We start from the raw sequence: 26,084 nt of genomic DNA, 5'->3' as shown, positions 1-26,084 counted from the left end.
CCAGATTTATTATGAATATGTATTTTTATTAATTTTTAAATAATATTTTAGAATTTTTAAAAACATTATTGATATGGCTTGCCACATTGACATTTTTATCAATGTAGATGACACGTGTCAACTTTTCATGACTTTGGTTTGCCATGTCAGCAACCGTTAACAATGAGATTAGTTGACAACAATTTTTATTAATAGAAAGAACCAATTAATTTATTTTCAAAACTTAACATATAAATTTCAAGTAATGGAAAAAAAACATAATTTGTATAAAAGAAAAAAGAGAAAAGTATAATTTAGAACTAGAAATCCTATCACACTCGTATGCATGTGGAAACCACAAATTTAAAAAAATATGTATTTTAAAAATAGCATACAATGAACAATGAAAAATATGGTTTGAAGCTAATTAATTATAATAACACATGAAATATGTACTATATTAAAATAAAAAGATTAGTTTAAATTACGACTAAAACGAAATTTAGACACATCAATGCATTGGATCAATACTAAATGCACTACAATTATTTATTATTGTTTTGTCATCAATTGAGTTGACTTGTGACACTAACTCAATTAACAACATTATTAATATATAAAACGATAGAAATAACAAATTGTGCATATTAAAATAAAAATGTATAAAATAAATTAAAATCAAGCTTTAGTTGAGTGGTAAATTTAAGAATTTACTAATTTTATTGGTGCGAGTTTAAATTCATTCATATGTATATTATTTTTTTTGTTAAAATGAAAAGACTAAAATACCCTTGAATAATGTAACTTAGTTTAATTATGGAATGACATTTTTATAATTTTTCTAACCGAGTTGATACTTAGTTGACTCATATCACCAACTTAATCAAAAGTTTAAAGAATAATATAGATAAAAATGTAATGGATAATTTGCAAAAATTTTCACAAAAGGGGACGGGTAAATAGGGGAAAGGAAAGATGTAGCGCTTTTAAAACAAGTCCAAATCATTAACCAATAAAAACAAGAGAAAAGAAAGGAGAGCGGGAGGCAATACCCTTTCCCTTATTTGGATAATTTTTTTTTTAGTTAAGAAAATAAAAATAAAGAGAGTTGAATATCTTTTTCTTTCCTTTGAGTAACTCAGCTTTTAACTACCTCAATTTAGTAGAAAAACTAGGGAAAGGGAAGTGATGTTTAGCAAAATATCATCCTTATCCTATTAACTTTATAAGTTATTTTATAAGAAATATATAATTGAAAAAAAATATAAATAACTGAAAAAGTATATTAACATTTCCTTAACCTTCCCTTCCCTTCCTTTCCTTTATATTTATTTACCCAAACATAATGTAAAGTGGTTTTCAAAAGGAACAATTAATTTGGTCTCGAGTTTCTAAATGTTCTTCATTGAAGGCAATTAGTGAGGATTAAGTAGAACTTGATTCAATTTTTAAAAAGTAAAAAAAATTTAAATTCTAAATTAATCAATTTTTTTAATTGAGTTATTATGTAATTCGTGTTATTCAAGTTTAAATGGAATTTGGTTTTTATAAATTTAATATTTCAAAGCCCGAATAACAAAATAACATCAAGGTTTTGATCATTTTTTATTATTTTCTTTTCCCTTGTAAATTTTAAAAATAATAAATTTAGTTTTCTTACTTTTTTTTTCTTTAAAAAAATTAAATGTTGTGAAAAGTATATATACTAAAAAAATAAAATTCAAAAAAGTCATAAAATTGAATAACTTCTTTCAAAATTTCAAAAAATAAAAAATAAAAAACCTGAAAAATCTTGGTACTTAAAAATTAAAAAATATTTACTAATTTTTTTCCAAAGTTAAAAAAGAAAAAATAAAATTTAAAACTAATATCCGAAACTTCAAAGGAAATATAAAATATTTTCCAAAAAATTATTAAAAATGATACAAATAAAAATATACAATAGTAAAAAATGCTAAAAAATTCTATCTCTTGTATGTCCTGTATCTTATTTTGGAAGAAGTTTTTAAATATATATGTTCTCAAATTTATGTGCTTTAACTTGAAATTTGATCAAATTGTTAGCAAAGATTTAATTTGATTTGTTTTAATTCTTTTAACTTAACCTACATAAATATATTCGACTCAAATTTCATTTCACTCTACTTGATTCACAAAAATTTCAAATTAAGTTTTGTTGATAAAATATGACTCGTTAACTTAACTAACTTGAATTCTTTCATTCGATTCGATCCAATGCCTAACCCTTTAATTGGCTCTCTAAAGGGGTACTTGAATGTGATTCTTTTCAATTATTTCTTTTGAACAACTAAATGGTTACCATTTATGGTATTCATTTACAATATTATTCTTGCACTTCTTTTATCATAGTCATATACATTTTCAATAACTTAGCCACATAACTTTTATTTTCCATTTGACTCTTTTCTTATTATGCAAATATTAACATGATGTCAAATTTTAATTTCACTTTCTCATTAAGCAAGCGTTTAAGCACCTTATCCAATTCATAGTTCTTGCTTATTAATCCAACCTATCACTTTATTTCACACATATTAAGTTGTATCCATTAAAAAATCTTATTAGCATGATTTTTTAATTATTTCACTCTTAGTAAACCTAAGTAAGACAAAATTTGGATATGCGAGATTCTAGCCAAACACACCATAAAACTAACATGCTAAAAGTACTACCAACTAAACACACTAGAGATGGATCCATAATGTACATAAGTGCTACGCCTGAAGGCATCTTTTAATCTCAGTCTTCTAGTGCACGCGCACACACACAAACTAATCCTTGTTGTAACACTCTCAAAATTTCTAATTAGAGACATAACACTATTCTAGTATCGAATAAGTGAATTTATAAGAAAATTTGGAAAACAAGTCAGAGAAATTAATATTTTGAGATTGAATTTTATTTTTGATATGTCAATAAATGAAAATAATTTTAGAAGTGAAATGTGATTTTAAGAACTAAAACACAAATTTTGAAAAGTTTGAGGACTGAGTGCAAATTTGACCAAAATGAGAAATGTGAGCTATTAGTGCGTAACATGGATAAGAATAGGTTGAATTATATGTTATTTTGATAAAAATCACTTTTATGGATCAAATAAGAAATATATGAAAATATATGGATTAGATTGTAAATTTCCCAATTTTATTAAAAAAAGGGAAAAATTGTAATTTTTACCATACATAGATTTATATTAAATGTTACAAGTAAATTATGAGATTTGGAATTCATAATTGCCCATTACTGTGAAAAAATTGTACAAAAAGTAAAAAATAGACAAAATAGTAATTTTGCCATCTAAGGCATTTTGGTCATTTCTCAAGGATAAGGTGATAGGAATATTATTTAGATAATATATTTGATAATTAGAAATATAGACCATTGGATGTAATTAAATTGAAAAGATGAATTATAAACCACATGATGAGATTTTTTTGTTGACCTTTGACTTGGTATTTTATGTATTAGCATAAAAAGGGGAACGGATAAAAAAAATGGTCCTCTTCTTTCCCCTTGTTAATGTCCACCATAGAAACAAAGGGACACATTTCCGTTTTCAAAACTTCACATATCCTTTTAAATCAAACCAAAATTTCGACTTCAAACTTAGATTTCTTGATAAAATCAAGTAGAAAACTTGATTCCAAGCTTATTTCCACCATCCATTTCACCATTTCAAGTTTAGGGATTTAGAAGTTCATGAGAAAGAAACATTCCATGAGGTAAAAAATGGTGTTCTCAATATCCTTTAAGTTATTACTTGATATTATTTTCATGAGAAAGCTTCCAAAGAACGTAAATTGAAAATTTATTTGTTTTTGGGTGTTTAGAAAAGAAGGGAAATGGTTGTAGGAAAGCTCCCAAGCTTGTATTAGTGTGGACTCAATTGTTGGAAAGGTTGGAATTGAATTTTTAACTATCCAAGAGGTAAGTACCCTTGGACTTTCGCACTTTCCTTATATAAGATAAACTTTGGAATAAGTGATTTAGCTAATAAATGAATGAATTAGAAGATATGTGTGTTGGAAAAAATATGATTAAAAACGATTTTTAACATAGCGAAAAATAAAATTTTGAAAATCGATATGATTTGTGATATTTATAGCAATAAACCCTATATAGATAGAGTAGGTCTTGGCATATGGAGGAATGGACGGATGGATAGGGAAATGAAATTTCCTTTAGATTCCGCAATTTGGTGTTGCTGGTTGCAAACTGTGATGTGTGAAGCTTCGGGCCTTGCGGAGGGGACACTACGATGTTTGAGCATCAAGGTTAGGAATGACAAAATGGAGGAATGGGCCGATAGATAGGGAAATAGAATTTTTGTTAGATTCCGTAATCTGTTGTTGCTGGGTGCAAACTGTAGGTATTATCATGCGATATAAGAAGAAGTTTTTTTTTGAAGAGGACAACTAGTTACAACATGTTATTCGGTGAGATTGTCCCAAGATGACTAATTTGTGGTGCATGATTTGATGGGTGTTGAGTTGATGGTTATACACTTAAGATCATCTAGTTAAGTAACTTCCCAAAAAGTTATGCTTAAATAGAATGATGGTCAAATGTTAAATGATTATTAGTACATATGAATGCCTAAGGAATTAGTTTCACGTATTGATTGGATGGAAATCCCTGTTCTTACTAGTTGGTCAAGATTTCTCCAAGGTGACTTGATTCAATGGGTGTAGGAATTATTATTGTTACAATAGCTTACGAATGTCTTCAAGGTTTAATGTAAGACACATGCATCATCTTAATGCATATTGTTAAGTTGCAAAATGTTTTCAAATATTTCCTTATACAAAGATATTAATGAATGAATCTTTTATTTTTAGTTTAAAAACAACACCTACTCCATTATTAAATATTCTTATTGAGAACAAATTGAATGAAAGTAACTATAAGGGACAAAAAAGGAACCTGATGATTGTCCTAAGTTGTGAGAAACTAAAGATAGTCCTTGATAATAAATGTTCTCCGACCATTCAAGCTGAGGCTAGAAAACGGTTGGAGGAGTCTAATGAGATACCTCATTTCTATATTTTGGCAAGCATAAGCAACAACAACTAGAGAGCTATAAGATTGCCAAAACAATTCTAGACAAACTAGAAGTCATGTTCGGAGGCCAAGTTGCCTTGGCTCGATAATCAACTATTACTAGTTTGATTAATGCCCAACAAAAGCCCGAGACTCCAGTCAAAGACCATACGATTTGTAACACCCCGAACCCGAGACCGACACCGGAGTCGGACACGAGATGTTAACAAACTTTGAAAAATTTTTCCAGACACTGCCCAGTCTGAGTACTAGTCGCTTCAAAAATCATATCTTGAGTTTCACAACTCGAAAATCAGTTTTGTGATTTTTCCCTGAAACTAGACTCATGTCCCCACCTATGTATTTTTTTCTAGAATTTTTGGTCAGGCCAATTAGTACAGTTTATTAGTCAAAGTCTCCCATGTTACAGGGGTCGACTACACTGACCTTTTCCCATTACGACTTGGATATCTCTCTGCACAGAGCTTCAATACTGATGCCGTTTGTTTCTATGGAAACTAGACTCAGAGAGGAATCCATACATATATGGTATGACCCCTAATTATCTCTGGTCAATTTATAGTGAATTTCCAAAGTCGGAACAGGGAATCCAGAAACTGTTCTGGCCCTGTTCCACAAGAACCTGAATATCTCTTACTGTACTGTTCATATGATTGTTTCGTTACTTTCATATGAAAGTAGATTCATCAAGGTTCGATTACATAATTTATTCACTATTTAATTCCACTCCTACGAATTCTTGTGATTTTTCCAATCCACACCACTGCTGCTGTCAGCCTCTGTTTTCAAAGTAAACCTTACCTATTTTCGGGGTTTCATGGACCAACTAGGGCCTTGTCATACATATGCCCACATATGATCATACTTAGCCATTCCAATGGCTGATCGTTTGCTCAACACTTCCATTCCAACTATAGTTACATCATGAAACCATCTATACATTCATAAACACGAATGGTCTAATGCCATACTCCACTTCTACAAGCCATTTTCGCATGGCTGTACACTTATACATTTCATAAAGTACTCGAAAACAACAATGGGTAGTCCTATACATGCCATATCAAAATTCAACCAAAATAGTACCCAAAAGAGCCTTTGATAGTGTGGGCGACTTCGACTTCAAGATCCCGAGTCCGATAGCTGGAGAACCAAAAAATCTATAAAACAGAGGAGCAGTGTAACGAGTAAGCAATTTATGCTTAGTAAGTTTTGAGCAAGGAATTCCAGCATAAACAAAGAATAACACACATTTAGCTAAACGGAATATTTCATAATACGCAATTTACCGATACCAAACTTGCTTCACAACATTAACAACCCTTATGTACATACACAATAGACTAACTTAGCCGAAGGCCGGTAGCTCGTTTATCAACTGAGCGAACATTTATTTGTAAGGGCTCGATTAAATTCAACACATACGTAACATATCCCCATATTGGGATGTTTTTCGAGTATTCGCTGGAATTTTACAGCAAGCTCATTCATTACCAAATCACGTACCTTCGGGATTTAACCGGATATAGCTCCTCGTTCAAATGCCTTCGGGACATAGCCCGGTTTTAGTAACTCACACAATGCCTTCGGGACATAACCCGGATTTAATAACTCGCACGAATGCCTTCGGGACTTAACCCGGATTTAGTATCTCGCACAAAGGCCTTCGGGGCTTAACCCGGAATTTGTATCTCGCACAAATGCCTTCGGATCTTAGTCCGGGTATATTCACTTAGCACAAAGCCTTCGGGACTTAGCCCGGACAGCATTCAATTAATCATGCACATCTAACAATAATTCATGGCACATTCATATTTCATTTTCATTTGCGAAACTCAAACACAAGGCACATATCGTCCTTGCACATTCGGCTCAATAGCCACACATAGAGCATGATTTAATCACATCGTAATTTAAGCTCTCTTACTCAAGAACTTACCTCGGGTGTTGTCGAACGATTCCGCTAGCTATTCAACCACTTTGCCTTCCCTTTATCGGATTTATTTCCCCTTTGCTCTTGAGCTTAATTAAACAAATAAATTGATTTCATCATTTAGGCATCAAAAAGATGAACACAAGGCACTTAGCCCATATTTATACATTAGACATTAAAGTCTCATACATGCAAAAATCATGCATCAACACAACATATTAGCTAATTTCTTTCCCCTTGGCCGAATATGCATGTCTATTTTTGGGGTCGATTTCAACACTTAATACACACATATACACACTAGTAAAGCATCCTCCCCCTTTTCATCAATTTAACACATGCATTGCTCATTAACATGCAAAGTTACATTCGGCCTTAGCACACATCTTGCTAGCCGATTCTTCTCCATTTAGCAACCAATGCACATATGTGCTCACACAAAAATGCTAAAAAGGAGGTTCAAGAATCATCAAGCCATCATCACATGCATCATTAACAAGCTTCATATTTTGCATGCAATGGCATTAACACAACCTCCACCTAGGCCGAATCTTAACTCATCCTCATGCCTCATCACCACAACATCAAACACCAACCAAGAATGATGCATCCATGGTCAAGTGCCATTTCCATCACATAGCAAGATTTAGACCATGGGCTAGGTAGAACTCAAGCTAACAACTAAAACATGCATGCATCTCATGGAACATCATCAAACATACCTTAGCCTAGCTACATGCATGGCCGAATCTCTTCACCTTTCTTCTTCTTTCCTCCTTAAAATTTTTGGCCAAGGATGAACCAAAGGATGAGAAATTTTTTTCTTTGTTTTTCTTTCTAATTTAGGCTAAATGAAGGTGAGAAAAGGATGAACAAAGATTTCTCCTCTCTTTTCTTTAGCTCACGGCAATGGGGGGAAAAAGAATCAACTACACACTTTTTTTTTTGTGTATTCATCATACTCCTTTTCATTATTTAATTTCCATGCCTATTATTTTATTTTTTTCCACCCATGATGCACCAACAAAACATGTCTATGACATGTCTTGGCCATCAAACTTGGTCTACCATGCTTGTCATGGCCGGCCACTACTAGTAGGGGGGGAATTTGACATGCAAGTCCCCCCTTTGTCCACATGCACTAATAGGTCCTCACACATTGACCTATCACATTTTAGAATTTTCTCACATAAGTCCTATTGACTAAATTCACATGAAATCAACCAAATTGAAGCTTGAAATTTTCACACATTCATAATTACATATTCTAGACAATAAGTATCACATTCAAACATTTCGGTGACTCGGTTTAGCGGTCCCGAAACCACTTCCCGACTAGGGTCAACTTTGGGCTGTCACAACTCTCCCCCACTTAAGAAATTTTCGTCCCCGAAAATCTTACCGGTAAATAGGTTTGGGTATCGTTCTTTCATCGAGCTCTCGGTCTCCCAAGTAGCTTCCTCGATCCCGTGTTTGAGTCATAACACCTTTACTAGCAGAACTCTTTTGTTTCGCAACTCCTTCACTTCACGAGCTAGGATACGCATCGGTTCTTCTTCATAGCTCATGTCGACTTGAATTTCAACCTCTGATGGGCTAATTATATGCGATGGATCAGATCGATAGCGTCGAAGCATCGAAACATGAAAGACGTCATGAATCTTTTCAAGCTCCGGGGGCAAAATCAATCTATACGCAACCGGACCAACTCGTTCGGAGATTTCGTACGGTCCAATGAATCTTGGGCTCAACTTGCCCTTACGGCCGAACCTGAGTATCTTTTTCCAAGGTGAAACCTTAAGGAACACTTTGTCTCCCACCTGATACTCGATGTCTTTTCGTTTCAAATCTGCGTACGACTTCTGACGATCCGTGGCTACCTTCAGACTTTCACGGATTACCTTTACTTTCTGTTCAGCATCTTTAATCAAATCAACTCCGAAAATTTTACTTTCACCGAGCTCGGTCCAAAACAATGGTGTACGACATTTACGACCGTACAAAGCCTCGTAAGGTGCCATCTTAATACTTGATTGAAAACTATTGTTGTAAGCGAATTCAATCAAAGGTAAATACCGTTCCCATGAACTACTGAACTCGAGGATGCAACATCTCAACATATCCTCAAGTATCTGAATTATCCGCTCGGATTGACCATCGGTTTGGGGGTGAAAAGCAGTGCTAAAATGCAGCTTGGTACCCAGAGCTTCTTGCAATTTCTTCCAAAATCGTGAGGTGAATCTCGGATCTCTATCCGACACGATAGAAACAGGTACCCCGTGTAATCTCACAATTTGATAAACGTACAATTCAGCTAGTTTATCCAATGAAAAATCCGCACGTACGGGGATGAAATGAGCCGACTTAGTCAGTCTATCAACAACAACCCATATCGCATCCTTCTTACTTGCTGACAAGGGCAGTCCGGACACAAAGTCCATTGTGACTCGATCCCATTTCCACTCGGGTATCATGATCGGCTGGAGTAATCCTGAAGGCACTTGATGTTCCGCTTTCACTTGATGACATATCAAACATCTCGAAACAAAGTCGGAGATGTCCCGTTTCATACCATGCCACCAAAATTGACGTTTCAAATCGTTGTACATTTTCGTACTCCCCGGGTGAATTGACATTCGGCTACAATGGGCTTCGTTCAGAATCATCGAAATGAGTTCCGAATTCCTTGGAACACACAAACGATTTCTGAACCTCAAACAATCATCATCATCAATTTGAAACTCCGATTCCTCATTCGGAAAACACTTAGCCCGTTTTGCAACCAATTCATCATCGACTTTCTGAGCTTCACGAATTTGGTGAGTCAATAATGGTTTAGCTTTTAATTCAGCTACTAACACATTGTCTGGTAGAACAGACAAATGCACGTTCATCGCTCGTAAAGCAAACAATGACTTCCGGCTTAAGGCGTCCGCAACCACGTTAGCCTTTCCCGGGTGGTAATCAATGACAAGCTCGTAATCTTTCAACAACTCAAGCCAACGTCTTTGTCGCAAATTCAAGTCTCGTTGAGTCATCAAATATTTGAGACTTTTGTGATCCGAAAATACATGGCACTTCTCACCAAACAGATAATGTCGCCATATTTTTAAAGCAAACACGATGGCAGCTAGTTCGAGATCATGGGTCAGATAATTCCTCTGGTGTGGCTTCAATTGTCTCGACGCATAGGCCACGACTCGACCTTCTTGCATCAATACGCAACCCAACCCAAGTAGGGATGCGTCACTATAAATGACAAACTCTTTACCTGATTCGGGTTGCACCAAAATTGGAGCTTCAGTCAAATGAGTTTTCAGTTGGTCGAAACTTTTCTGACATTTCTCCGTCCACTCGAACTTAACATCCTTTTGAAGTAGCTTCCTCATTGGTGTGGCTATCATCGAGAAACCTTTCACAAATCGTCGGTAATAACCGGCGAGCCCCAAAAAGCTCCGAACTTCAGTAATATTTCTCGGAGGTTTCCAGTCAAGTATGGCTGAAATTTTGTTCGGGTCAACTCGAATACCCGACGCGGATACCACATGACCCAAGAAGCTAACCTCTCTTAACCAGAACTCACACTTACTGAACTTAGCATATAACTGCTTATCCCGCAAAATTTGCAGCACTAGCCTCAGATGCTCAGCATGTTCGGTCTCATCTCTTGAATAGACCAAAATGTCATTAATGAACACAACTACGAACCGATCCAAATACGGTCTGAAGATCTGATTCATCAAATCCATAAATACTGCAGGGGCATTAGTGAGCCCAAACGGCATCACTAAGAATTCGTAGTGACCATATCTCGTTCTGAAGGCAGTTTTAGGAATATCTGAATCTCGAATTCGCAACTGATAATAGCCCGATCTCAAATCTATTTTTGAGAACACTGAGGCTCCCTTCAGTTGGTCGAACAAATCATCGATGCGCGGCAACGGATATTTGTTCTTTATCGTCACTTTATTCAGTTGACGATAGTCAATGCACAACCTCATGGTTCCGTCCTTCTTTTTCACGAACAATACTGGTGCACCCCAAGGTGAGAAACTTGGTCGAGCGAAACCTCTATCCGTCAGTTCTTGTAACTGAGCTTTCAACTCCTTTAACTCGGTTGGTGCCATACGATACGGAGCTATCGAAATCGGCATAGTCCCAGGTACAAGCTCAATACCAAACTCTACCTCCCGAACAGGTGGTAAACCCGGTAATTCTTCCGGAAAAACATCCGGGTATTCACAAACCACCGGCACAGATTCGGGTTTCTTTTCTAATTCTTTGTCATCAAGTACATACGCAAGGTATGCTTCGCACCCTTTTCTTACATATTTCTGTGCCAACATTGCTGATATTACAGCTGGCATCCCCTCCAAGTCCGCAGACTCAATTCGGACTACTTCGTTATTTGCGCACCTCAAATCAATAGTCTTGCTCTTGCAATTCACAATCGCATCATGCGCGGTCAACCAATCCAAACCAAGGATAACATCAAATTCATCAAACGGCAAAAGCATCAAGTCCGCCGGAAAACAGGAACCTCGAATTTCCAGGGGACATTTCTCACACACTTTGTCGACAAGCACGTAATGACCCAAGGGATTTGACACCCGAATTACAAACTCAGTAGACTCAATAGGTAAAGTCTTACTGGATGCTAAGGTTTCACATATGTAAGAATGAGTAGAACCGGGGTCAATCAAAGCAATTACATTAGTATCAAAGAGAGTGAATGTACCGGTAATAACATCAGGCGAAGAAGCATCCTCGCGGGCACGTATAGCATAAGCTCTAGCAGGCGCACGAGCTTCGGATCTGGTTATATCATCTCTAGATCCTCTCTGACCACCACTAGCATTGCCCGTATTTCCAGATGGTCTACCTCGAGCAGTGGTAGCACCCGGTTTCCCACTCTGATTTTCATTCTGTTCAAACAACCTCGGGCAATCTTTAATGAAGTGGTCAACTGATCCGCACTTGTAACAGGAGCGGTCAGGGAATCTACAACTCCCCGAATGCCATTTACCGCAATATCGACACTTCGTTCTATCTCGACGTTCATTCCCAACACTGGCGACCGAAGTGCCTCGTGTACCCACAGGGGGTCGATCACGATCTCGTCTAAAAAGGCCCGAAGTGCCTCTAAACTGGCCCGCATCATCTCGAAATCTCTTCGATGTCTGTTGAAGAGACCTTCCCGAGGATCTTTTACGAAACTCTCCAGTTCCCTCATCAACTCTTTTCTTTTCTTTTCTAAGCTCTTCGGCTTTACAAGCTCGTTCAACAAGTACCACGAACTCTCGTATTTCAAGAACGCCAACGAACATTTTTATATCTTCATTCAGCCCATCCTCGAAGCGTTTACACATAATAGCTTCGGACGAAACACATTCCCGAGCGTATTTGCTAAGTCTAACAAATTTTCGCTCGTAATCAGTAACCGACATGGAGCCTTGCTTAAGCTCAAGAAATTCCTTCCGTTTTTGATCAACAAATCTCTGACTGATATACTTTTTCCGAAACTCAATTTGGAAAAACTCCCAAGTTACTTGCTCTCGGGGCACAACAGAAGTCAGAGTACTCCACCAATAGTAGGCAGAATCACGTAGCAAGGAGATAGCACACTTTAGGCATTCATCGGGTGTACAAGATAGCTCATCGAGTACCCGGATAGTGTTGTCCAGCCAAAATTTAGCTTGCTCGGCATCATCGCTATCCATAGCCTTAAATTCAGTAGCCCCATGTTTTTGGATTCTATCAACTGGGGGCTTATTTGACCTTATTTGGTCCGTTACCGGTGGTATTGTAGGTGCGGGGGTAGTATTTGTCGGGAATGGAGGTTGTGGAACAGCCATATTAGTTCGAATGTATTGGTTGAACCAATCATTCATCACGCTATAGAATGCTTGTCTAGCTTCATCATTCGGATTACTAGCATTAGGTTGAGAGTCTGCCGGCACTGTCCCTTGTGCGGGAGCAGGCGCTACACTCTCAAGATCATCAGCTACCTCTCGGTCACGATCGGGATCCATTACTATAAACACATTTACAATTGTTAGAAATCACCACACTATCAAGTAATCACATAAAATGGCATGTATAGCTAGACCCAACACATTACGGTAGTCCTAGAATCGACTAAACCGTAGCTCTGATACCAATTTAATGTAACACCCCGAACCCGAGACCGACACCGGAGTCGGACACGAGATGTTAAAAAACTTTGAAAAATTTTTCCAGACACTGCCCAGTCTGAGTACTAGTCGCTTCAAAAATCATATCTTGAGTTTCACAACTCGAAAATCAGTTTTGTGATTTTTCCCTGAAACTAGACTCATTTCCCCACCTATGTATTTTTTTCTAGAATTTTTGCTCGGGCCAATTAGTACAGTTTATTAGTCAAAGTCTCCCATGTTACAGGGGTCGACTACACTGACCTTTTCCCATTACGACTTGGATATCTCTCTGCACAGAGCTTCAATACTGATGCCGTTTGTTTCTATGGAAACTAGACTCAGAGGGGAATCCATACATATATTGTATGACCCCTAATTATCACTGGTCAATTTATAGTGAATTTCCAAAATCGGAACAGGGAATCCAGAAACTGTTCTGGCCCTGTTCCACAAGAACCTGAATATCTCTTACTGTACTGTTCATATGATTGTTTCGTTACTTTCATATGAAAGTAGATTCATCAAGGTTCGATTACATAATTTATTCACTATTTAATTCCACTCCTACGAATTCTTGTGATTTTTCCAATCCACACCACTGCTGCTGTCAGCCTCTGTTTTCAAAGTAAACCTTACCTATTTTCGGGGTTTCATGGACCAACTAGGGCCTTGTCATACATATGCCCACATATGATCATACTTAGCCATTCCAATGGCTGATCGTTTGCTCAACACTTCCATTTCAACTATAGTTACATCATGAAACCATCTATACATTCATAAACACGAATGGTCTAATGCCATACTCCACTTCTACAAGCCATTTTCGCATGGCTGTACACTTATACATTTCATAAAGTACTCGAAAACAACAATGGGTAGTCCTATACATGCCATATCAAAATTCAACCAAAATAGTACCCAAAAGAGCCTTTGATAGTGTGGGCGACTTCGACTTCAAGATCCCGAGTCCGATAGCTGGAGAACCAAAAAATCTATAAAACAGAGGAGCAGTGTAACGAGTAAGCAATTTATGCTTAGTAAGTTTTGAGCAAGGAATTCCAGCATAAACAAAGAATAACACACATTTAGCTAAACGGAATATTTCATAATACGCAATTTACCGATACCAAACTTGCTTCACAACATTAACAACCCTTATGTACATACACAATAGACTAACTTAGCCGAAGGCCGGTAGCTCGTTTATCAACTGAGCGAACATTTATTTGTAAGGGCTCGATTAAATTCAACACATACGTAACATATCCCCATATTGGGATGTTTTTCGAGTATTCGCTGGAATTTTACAGCAAGCTCATTCATTACCAAATCACGTACCTTCGGGATTTAACCGGATATAGCTCCTCGTTCAAATGCCTTCGGGACATAGCCCGGTTTTAGTAACTCACACAATGCCTTCGGGACATAACCCGGATTTAATAACTCGCACGAATGCCTTCGGGACTTAACCCGGATTTAGTATCTCGCACAAAGGCCTTCGGGGCTTAACCCGGAATTTGTATCTCGCACAAATGCCTTCGGATCTTAGTCCGGGTATATTCACTTAGCACAAAGCCTTCGGGACTTAGCCCGGACAGCATTCAATTAATCATGCACATCTAACAATAATTCATGGCACATTCATATTTCATTTTCATTTGCGAAACTCAAACACAAGGCACATATCGTCCTTGCACATTCGGCTCAATAGCCACACATAGAGCATGATTTAATCACATCGTAATTTAAGCTCTCTTACTCAAGAACTTACCTCGGGTGTTGTCGAACGATTCCGCTAGCTATTCAACCACTTTGCCTTCCCTTTATCGGATTTATTTCCCCTTTGCTCTTGAGCTTAATTAAACAAATAAATTGATTTCATCATTTAGGCATCAAAAAGATGAACACAAGGCACTTAGCCCATATTTATACATTAGACATTAAAGTCTCATACATGCAAAAATCATGCATCAACACAACATATTAGCTAATTTCTTTCCCCTTGGCCGAATATGCATGTCTATTTTTGGGGTCGATTTCAACACTTAATACACACATATACACACTAGTAAAGCATCCTCCCCCTTTTCATCAATTTAACACATGCATTGCTCATTAACATGCAAAGTTACATTCGGCCTTAGCACACATCTTGCTAGCCGATTCTTCTCCATTTAGCAACCAATGCACATATGTGCTCACACAAAAATGCTAAAAAGGAGGTTCAAGAATCATCAAGCCATCATCACATGCATCATTAACAAGCTTCATATTTTGCATGCAATGGCATTAACACAACCTCCACCTAGGCCGAATCTTAACTCATCCTCATGCCTCATCACCACAACATCAAACACCAACCAAGAATGATGCATCCATGGTCAAGTGCCATTTCCATCACATAGCAAGATTTAGACCATGGGCTAGGTAGAACTCAAGCTAACAACTAAAACATGCATGCATCTCATGGAACATCATCAAACATACCTTAGCCTAGCTACATGCATGGCCGAATCTCTTCACCTTTCTTCTTCCCTCCTTAAAATTTTTGGCCAAGGATGAACCAAAGGATGAGAAATTTTTTTCTTTGTTTTTCTTTCTAATTTAGGCTAAATGAAGGTGAGAAAAGGATGAACAAAGATTTCTCCTCTCTTTTCTTTAGCTCACGGCAATGGGGGGAAAAAGAATCAACTACACACTTTTTTTTTTGTGTATTCATCATACTCCTTTTCATTATTTAATTTCCATGCCTATTATTTTATTTTTTTCCACCCATGATGCACCAACAAAACATGTCTATGACATGTCTTGGCCATCAAACTTGGTCTACCATGCTTGTCATGGCCGGCCACTACTAGTAGGGGGGGAATTTGACATGCAAGTCCCCCCTTTGTCCACATGCACTAATAGGTCCTCACACATTGACCTATCACATTTTAGAATTTTCTCACATAAGTCCTATTGACTAAATTCACATGAAATCAACCAAATTGAAGCTTGAAATTTTCACACATTCATAATTACATATTCTAGACAATAAGTATCACATTCAAACATTTCGGTGACTCGGTTTAGCGGTCCCGAAACCACTTCCCGACTAGGGTCAACTTTGGGCTGTCACACGATTACTCTTATAGGATACTTTACAGAAGCCGTAGATAATGAGGCCAATCTGGACCAAAACACCCAAATTGAGGTGGTGTTCAAAAGCTTGTCGAAGGATTTTGTAGGCTTTCGAGCCACATTTAACCCTGGGGACAAGAATCTGATGCTTAAACAAATTATGAAGGAATTACAATCTTATGAGTTGATGTTGAATGGTGGTCAGTCGGCTCGAAAAGCAAAAGAAAACTTATTTTTTGATTCTTCCTCTAGAAGGAAGGGAAAATATGCTAAGAAAAACAAAGCTAAGTTCTTTGAGCCACCTCAAGTGGAAAGGAATAGAACTAAGAAGCTTAAAGACTTATCTAATTCTGAGTGTTTCTTCTACAGCAAGGAAGGGCACTTTAAGGTAAATTGAAAAGAATGGAAGGATTACCTAGCTACTAAAGGCAAAGGTACAATACTCTTTATGATAGAAGCTTGTTAATTGGAAGATTCAATAGACCATTAGGTCATTGATTCTGGAGCCACTAATCACGTGTTTGTTTCTTTACAGGGGTTCGAGGAGATAAAATATCTTAGAGATAAGACTCTATCATTACGGACCAGAAATGGGGCAACTATGGCAGTTGAAGTAGTGGGAGATGTACATATTTATTTTGATAATATTAGGAAAATTATTTTAAAAGATGTTTTCTATTTACCAAGTTTCAAAAGAAACTTGACTTCTGTTACATGTTTATATAAAGACGACTCGACCATGACTTTTAATAATAGTATTATAATATTTAGAAATCCTAAACTTATCTATAATAGATGGTTTTCAAATAATCTCTATTTTATCAAACCAAAGATGTACACACTGCTTGAAACTGAAATTTTGAATAAAAGACTCAAAACTTCTCACTCTAATGAGGCATACCTTTGGCATTTGAGAATTGGTCATATTAACCAAGAAAGAATCACTAGACTTATGAAAGATGAAACTTTAAGTTCACTTAAAGAAATTGATATTCCACAATATGAATCTTGCTTGAAAGGTAAGATGACTAAGCAATTTTTTAATTCAAAAGAGATGAGGGCTGTAAAACCTTTAGAATTTATGCATACTAATGTATGTAGCCCTATGCATGGCAATGCAAGAGGTGGTTACAAGTATTATGTAACCTTTATTGATGATTATTCCAGATATAGGTATGTGTATCTAATGCACCGCAAGAGTAAAACCTTTGATAAATCCAAAGAGTTTTGCACAAAAGTGGAGAAAAAACTAGGTTTACCCATTAACGCACTTTAGTCTGATTGAGGTGAAGAATATTTATCAGATGAGTTCTTAGGGTATCTCATAGAGAATGAGATTCTATCCCAGTTAACCATGCCGGTCACTCCAAGACAGAATGGCGTGGCAGAGAGAAGAAATCGAACGTTGTTAGACATGGTTCGTTCGATGTTAAGTTATTCAAAGTTGCAAATCTCCTTTTAGGGATATGCATTGCAAAAGACTTTATATTCTCAAATATGTACCAACTAAGGTAGCATCTAAAACTCCATACGAATTTTGGCATGGCAGAAAGCCAAGTCTAAATCATTGAAGGATTTGGGGATGCTTGACCCACGTATTGGATACAGATGTAAGGAAGTTGGATTCACAGGCAAAATATTGTATTTTTTTAGGATATTAGAAAGGAACAAAGGGCGGTTTTTTTTATAACCCGAAAAAGTAAACTATAATAGTATAAACTCATGCTACTTTCCTTGAGGAAAGTTACATGAATGACCTCAAGTCTTGAAGTAAAGAAGTACTCGAGGAACTTTTGGGAAATACACAAAGCCCTATAGGAATAGTTCCAGAACCAACTCATAATAGTTGACATGCAAACGATCAGCAACATAAGGTGCTCTATTGCAATGGAAGGGTCTTTTGCAGGCCTTGTAACACCCTATACCAGCCCGGTCGCTTAGCCCGAGTAAAAGGACGCTACACCACCATCTCATCAACAACATAACATAAAACATCTCATTGACATGCAATTATCATAAAATTTCATTTGGTCATTTATAGAGATTCTAAGTCATGAATGCCCTAAGCAACATTAAATTATGCTAAACATGCATCAAGGAGCTTATAACAAAATTTTAAACATGCTTTTAAACTAATTAACGAAAATTCTGAATAAATCATGTGGGTATCGATACTGAATCAAATGTATCTATGATTCTTGAAGATGGTATTGATGCCACTCAAAAAACTGGTACCAAATTAGCATTTTATTTCTCTCTTAAAATCAAAACCCAAGAAAATATCGGTACATTTAAAAAAGTATCGATTTTATTACCTTGAGTATCGATACTCGTGATGTGGTATCGATACCAAATTACATTTTTGACTTCCTACACTTTCGAAAATCCTGGAGGTATCATTTTTAAAACCTGAATATCAATACTTCTGCTCCAGATAGCAAAAATACATCATATTAAAGCAATTAGTCCAACCTAACTTAAATCCATTCAACATGCAACTTTTACCACATCAAACAATTGTCAAAACGACTATAATAACAACTCAAAACATCAAAAATATGTCCGAGCAAGAATCAACATATTAAGTTTGATATCTATAAATCTTAAGAGCAATAAACTCATGTAAACATCTAAAACATCATGGAATCAATTAGCTAAAAGTCTACCGCATTGCCTATTTCCTATAGTTCAAAGAATAATAATAATATCACCTACACAAAAAACTAAAGCCTAACTTGGATCACTTCCTTGGTATCCCCGCACCACTCACACTGCAAACGCTAAATATCTACAATGGTTAGAGAGAGTGGGTGACCTTAAATAAGCTCAATGAATGCCAGAGTAACCACAAAGTATACATAGTATCAAAGGTCAAATAAGAGCATACCACAACACATTCACAACCATATTCTAAACAAGTCACAATAACATATTCACACTTCATTAAATCATAAAACTAGCATATATTTTCACGTATAACTACACTCAACTCATGCAAATAATTCATCAAGACTAACAACGTATACATTCTTTAATAACTCACAAGTCTAGCTGATATATTCACATATATTCACAAGTTAAATGAAAATGACCCAAACCACAATTACTTACGCAATTTACTATGAGAACATACTAACATTTTCAAGAAACTTAAATCGACTCATTTAACATATTATTTACATGTTTATGCATCCACCTCACATCGTATTATCATAATAAATAAGATCAAATTTAAACGATAATTTGACACATGAGGCTATGAAACATAAAAATGGGCTTTATCACCACACATCGGGTACACGGATCTCCAACACACTAACATATCCTAGTGAATGGAGCATTTAGCTAACACTCTCTAACACACTAACATATCTTGGTGAATGGAGCTTGGCTCACATTCCCTTATCTCTCCAAATTGTCTCGGGGCCTCAATGCCCAAATCACAAAACATAGGGGTGAGTACTCACAATCCTATGGCATGCCAACTATATCAAACAGTTTCAAGAGATCACAAGGCCAAAATATCCACAATTACACAATTTTAATTATTGATTTAATGCACATCATCTCTGTTCATATTCATCAATTTACATCACAAACTTGTACACAATGCATGCTTATTGAATTCACATTTAACTGCATTTTAAGTGCCACAATAATGCTTATTGAACCATCACATATTTGACCACATATTAAAATCAATACATCATATATCACATACAAGTATTCTCACATATAACCTGTCATAATAATATCACATTTCACAAGTCAACACATATGTACTTACCGAAATATCGCTCACTTCCGCTGCATATTTGCATTATTAGCATACCATATACATGCCTACAACACAACAAAATTCACAATAGTCCTAACATATGTCTCATATCACAATATCACATCATAATAATCAATCCACAATTATTCATAGAATCACATAATTTGCCAAAATAAAATAAGGGAAATAGAAAGCTTATACTTGAAACTTAGTATATGGGTTTAGGCTATTCTAATCTATTAATTAACACTATGAATCGTGTCTACTAGCAGTGATTCCAAACACTCATCGTTCAAGCTTTCGCCTAGTCACCAGAAGCGCAAACTAGCTTTTCATTTCCTTTTGCCTTGCTTGTCGAAGGCTCTAACACTACCATATCTTAACCAAAGTTAACCACACAATAACCATGTTTAAAATTCAGCTATAGACACTCTTAAAACAACCAAATACAGGCCTAAGTTTGTTCCACTTGGAACTGAAATCTTCGACATAACAAACTTGAAACTCAATTATCTCAATCTCCACTTATCCTCTTTGCCTAAAACTAATTCCATTCATCTAATTATTCACCTATGATTGATTCTCAACCTTAAAAATATGCAAAACTACCCAATTCATGGTATCAAAATTTTTTCACATATTATTGTAATTTTCGTGAAAATTTAATAAAACTTAAAGAATTCTTTAATGAAACTTTAAACTCAGTATATAAACATTACATTAACATAAAAAATAATTGAAAAACATTTTGAAACTATGTTTTTATCCAAAATCTTGAAACCCACCATTTACGACCCAATTTTCGGTTTTCATTCAAAACATTCGATTTAATGGGTAAAAAATCTATTTAAAAGACCAGATAAATCTAAAAATAATAGAAGGATGAGTTGTTACCTTCGATGGAGGAAAAATAGAGGTTTAGTGAAAAATCTGAAAAACCCAAAAACTTGAAAGATGAAAAAATCAATGGTATTTTAGTATTTTTCTTGAAATTCTATGGAGGTTTATTGATTTGGTGATGATAGAAATCAAATGATTGAAGTTTCAGAATCAAAATTGAAGGAATTGGGTTTGGGAAAACAGTGGACAACAACAACAAAAAAATGGAGAAGAAGTATCACGACTTTAATGTAAATGGAGGGGAATAAGGCATATTTAAATATTTGGGATATTTACCTTAATGGTACTCCTAATTCAAACCCTTTTACAAAAAAATCCTTATTTTATAATTGAAGATCTTTTCAGCATTATTTTCAATAATTGATTTAATTTTTTCAAAACCTATGATCGAAAATAATTTTGGGTTACCACAATTCAGAATTTTTCGAACCTACTGCGAGCCAAAAATCCCAATTTACCCTCAAGACTTATAGGCCCAATTTTGGGGTGCGACAGGCCTGAGTTCTTCCAATCTAGAGGAAGTGTTTTAAACACTGAGTTTGCCAAACATGAAGATATGACCTACTTATATATGATGAAGCAATGCAGAGTGCTGATTCCAAGCTTTGGAAAATACCTATGAAAGCTGAGATGGATTCTATGGATTACAACTTAGTGTGGGAACTTGTAGACTTACTAGAAGGGATAAAACCCATAGGGTGTAAATGTGGATGGTAAAGTGGAAACTTACAAGGCTAGACTTGTAGCAAAAGGTTATACTCAGAAAGAAGGGTATCGATTACAAATAAACTTTCTCTTCAGTTGCCATGCTCAAGTCAATCTGCATATTGTTATCCATTATGGTGTCTCTCAATTACGAGATCTAGAAAATGGATGTGAAGATAACATTTTTGAATGGTTGTCTTGAAGAGAGCATCTATATTATGCAACCCACCAGATATATAGCTAAAGGAAACAAGCGTAAAGTTAGCAAACTTCTTAGATCCATATATGGACTTAAGCAAAAATCTCACTCATAGAATCAAAGATTTGATCAAACAATCAAGGCTTTTCGCTTTGAGCAAAACATAGATGAACCTTGTGTTTATAAATGTATTGGAGAAGAAAAGGTTGTCTTTCTAATTCTACATGTCGATTACATTCTACTCATTGGGAATGATGTAAGGACATTGACATCGGTTAAACTATGATTAACTCAACAGTTTAGCATGAAGGACTCAAGAGAAGCTAATTTTGTTCTAGGAATTCGAATCCTATGGGATCAAAAGAAAAAACCGATAGCACTATTGCAAGCTTTATACATACAAGATATTGGAACATTATGCAATGACCGATTCAAAGAAGGGAAATCAGAATTCTATATCAAAATTTCATCTTTCTTTAGAGGATTGTCCTAAGATAGTTGAAGAAAGAGAAAACATGAGAAAGGTTCCTTTTACTTTGGTAGTAAGAAGTCTCATGTATGCTACGTTATGCACACGTTTAGATATTTGTTTCGCAGTGGGGTTGGTGAGTCGATATTAGGTGAATCCAAGACCTAGACATTGATAAGCAATTAAGCATATACTCAAGTATTTACGGAGAACAAGGGATTATATGCATGTGTATTTTGGATGAGATTTTACTCATATAGAATACATTGACTTTGACTTCCAAACGTGTCAAGATTCAAGGAAATCAACATCGGGCTTTATTTTTATCCTAGGCGGCAAGTCTATAGTGTGAATAAGTGTCAAGTAGGATTGCACTACAAACTTCATTATGAAGGGCCAAATATATGGTATGAAAAAAAGCTATGGCACTATAACAATGTGAATATAGCTAAACCCCAAAGAAACCACATGAGGACAAAAAACATTGATAGAAAATATCATAAGGAAGGTAGAGTAGACAAAATTATGGATGAAGTTAAAAGTCACATCATAGGACAACCTCGCGGACCTGTGTACCAAGATTCTACTAGCTAGAGGGTTTTGAGAAATATGTGGAGAGCATGAGAATACGAAATATAACTCATCTACTTCATTAAGGTAAGTGGGAGACTGTTAGGTCTAGTGCTCAAACTGTAGTATAGTCATTTGTAAACTTGTAATATTTCAAATAGATTGGTTAATAAAATAATTTTTATAATTTTGTCATGTGGTTTTTGCATGCAAAGCAAAATAGAAGCAAATATTGGCTAATTGGTTGTCTAATGTTTAAACTAATACTAAGCAGTATTACGTGGTCGGATCATAACACTAAAAGACAACTTATATTAGTAGATGAACCTAAACATGTCCTTAGTCTAATAAAAAATGAGAAAACCGATTGAAAGACTAATATGTTGTCTATCAAGTCCAATTGGGGAAATGCCTTCTCTTGGGCGTTGGAGCGGATGACTCCCAGGAGATAGAGACATAGATGTAACTGACTGGACTCATAATACATCAAACTAGACCCAATAAGAATAGATCATGAATTCGTTTATGGATTTATTAACTTGTGAAGTTCAAAGTTTGGCATACCTTAATCCTAAGTGGATGATGGACTATGTATGCGTGAGTCATATACTTTGATGTAAGTAAAAAGTTGAGTTCAAATCGATAAGGAATTGAAAGATTGTGCATTGGGTATACGGCTTCTACAGTATGTAGCATCATTCACAATAGTAGAATTTATAGACCAAGACATAGGTAAGTGATATCCTCTCATTCGCATTACATGATAGATGAAAAGTAAACATGGCCACGGGTCAATCATCTTTATGATGAATGACTTGATTAATGTTGATAGTAATTTACTTTTCATGAACGAAGATGTAATGGTTACCATGAGATAAAATATGACCATATTAGGAGAGCAAATTTATCCCAAAGAGATTTTAGGATATCCTATGAGGGTAACACACTTATGACAAAGTGACTGGACGAGCATTGATTGAGTTGCTTTCGTAATGATATGCCATTAGGGAGAGCTCAGTTACGTTACTATAGAGGAATGCCTTCATGACTAAATGAGTTTATAATTAATAGGAGAAAAACTAGAACTTAATTATAAATAATTTGAGCCCTAATCACATATGTCCAATCAGTCCTCCCGCTAGCTCATTGAAACAAAAAATGAATTGCATTTTAAATCAAATGAACATAAATTAATAAAAATTGTAATATTGGAGAAATGAGAAGCATTTGGAAATGAATGTGGTTTTCTTACTAAATGTAAATGACCTGTAAAATGAATTTATATTTTTTCAAATTATTAACTAATTATTTAATTAAAGTTCAAAAATGAAATCAAATTAATTGGTCACAGTGAATTCGATGAATGTAGAAATATTAAATATATTTTCTCATAAATTCTTTTACTGTAAAGTTGTAATGATTTTAACGGAATTAGAATAGAGTGGAGAAAATTATTTAATTGGGAAATTAATTAATTAATTAAAATTAATTCATGATGTTTATTTTTTAAAATAGGAAAACATGTATTGGGTTGGATTGAATTATAAAGTACTTGGTTAAAGTCCAAGAGGCACTTATAATTGGACCTGATATGGGAGAGGCCCAAAAACTCCTCATGCTAATACATGGGACAAAAAACCCTAGTATATTTAACTAGGGTTATCGCCTCTCTCTCTCTCCTATTTAGACTAGGATTTTGTTTTTCTATTGAAATATACTTCTACTAATTTAGCAAGTGTTTCACTTCTTCTCCCTATAAATAGATGGCATCGATAAGGCGAAATATACAACTTTGAGATATTGTTATTCTCCTTGAAAATAGTGAGATTTTATTTTCTAAGTATAAATTCTATTTTATAAAATAAAAATTCTACCGGTTTCTATTCAAAGAGATTTTTGCTTTTCCACTGAAAGTAAAGTAAACAATTTTAGTTCTGTGTTTGATTCAAATTTGTTTGAGCTCACACTCGAAGCAATTCGTGGTACGATAATAGTGGAGAAGGCCATTTGGTTGAAAGTTAAGAACGACAGGGTTCAATCTAGTATTGGTTTATTACTATAAATAACACAAACCATCTCAGTTTTCAAAATTTTAATTTTTCGATACACACGAAGACCATTTTTGAACTGAATTTTTTCAAAAATTTATATAAAGACGGTTTGAATGTGACTTTTACTAATAATATTGCAATATTTAGAAATCGTGAACTTATTTATAATGAATGGACATCAAATGTGCTACCAACAACAGAAGCATTTAAAATGGTGTGAAAAGGGTGTGGTGCCTTTTTAGCATATATTGTCGATACTAGGATTGTAAATCCTAAATTAGAAGAGATACCAATAGTATGAGATTATCTTGATGTTTTTGTGGAAGAGTTGCTAGGGTTGCCCCCTGATAGAGAAGTGGAGTTCTCCATAGAAGTGATACTTAGTATCACCCCAATATCTATTGCTTTGTAATGCATGAAACCAACCAAATTGAAGGAGTTGAAAGTACAGTTGCAAGAGTTACTTGTTAAGGGCTTCATACGTTCTAGTGTATCATCTTGGGGTGCAATGATATTATTTGTGAAGAAAAAATATTGATTGTTGAGACTATGTATCAACCATCGTCAATTGAATAAGGTGACCATCAAGAATAAATATCCATTACCTAGGATTGATGATTTGTTTGATCAGTTATAGGGTGTGAGTATAATTTTAAAGATTGATTTGAGCTCGAGATTTTTCTAACAAAGTTTAAAATTTTGAATTATAGAAATTGAAGAATGTCGAACAACTCTCGAGAAGCAATTGATGAAGAGGTAGAAAGTAGAGCTTCCAATGGAAATCGGAGAGGCAATAGACCAATGCCCGAAGCTCAAAATGAGCTGAGGGAGCTCGTAAACTTGGGGTCTATTAGTGAAGGTAGGCAGGAGGAGAGATCAAAACTTGATAGGAGCCTAGAAGCTGAGTGTTGGATCTGGTGCACTAAGTGTAGTATATTCGTTTGTAAACTTGTAATATTTTCAAACAATTGGTGAATAAAAAAATCATTGATTAAAATTAATATATTTTGTATTATTATCCACATATGGTTTTTGCATTTAAAAAAAATAGAAACAAAGGTTACTCATTGGTAGTCTAATGTTTAAACTGATACTAAACAATATTACGTGGTCGGA

The 26,084-nt window shown here is 35.3% G+C and overlaps 1 long non-coding RNA gene across 1 annotated transcript; it reads left to right on the top strand.

Moving 5' to 3' along the window:
• Positions 1-3,489: 3,489 nt before the first annotated feature.
• Positions 3,490-17,073, top strand: LOC107947470 (uncharacterized). Its single transcript, XR_001697132.2, has 4 exons — positions 3,490-3,722; positions 3,831-3,927; positions 16,666-16,730; positions 16,832-17,073. It is a non-coding gene; the product is annotated as an uncharacterized lncRNA (long non-coding RNA).
• Positions 17,074-26,084: the final 9,011 nt, after the last annotated feature.

This window comes from Gossypium hirsutum, chromosome D12 (assembly GCF_007990345.1).
Source record: "Gossypium hirsutum isolate 1008001.06 chromosome D12, Gossypium_hirsutum_v2.1, whole genome shotgun sequence".
Lineage (NCBI taxonomy): Eukaryota > Viridiplantae > Streptophyta > Magnoliopsida > Malvales > Malvaceae > Gossypium > Gossypium hirsutum.
This window is presented reverse-complemented; position numbering and strand designations above follow the sequence as displayed.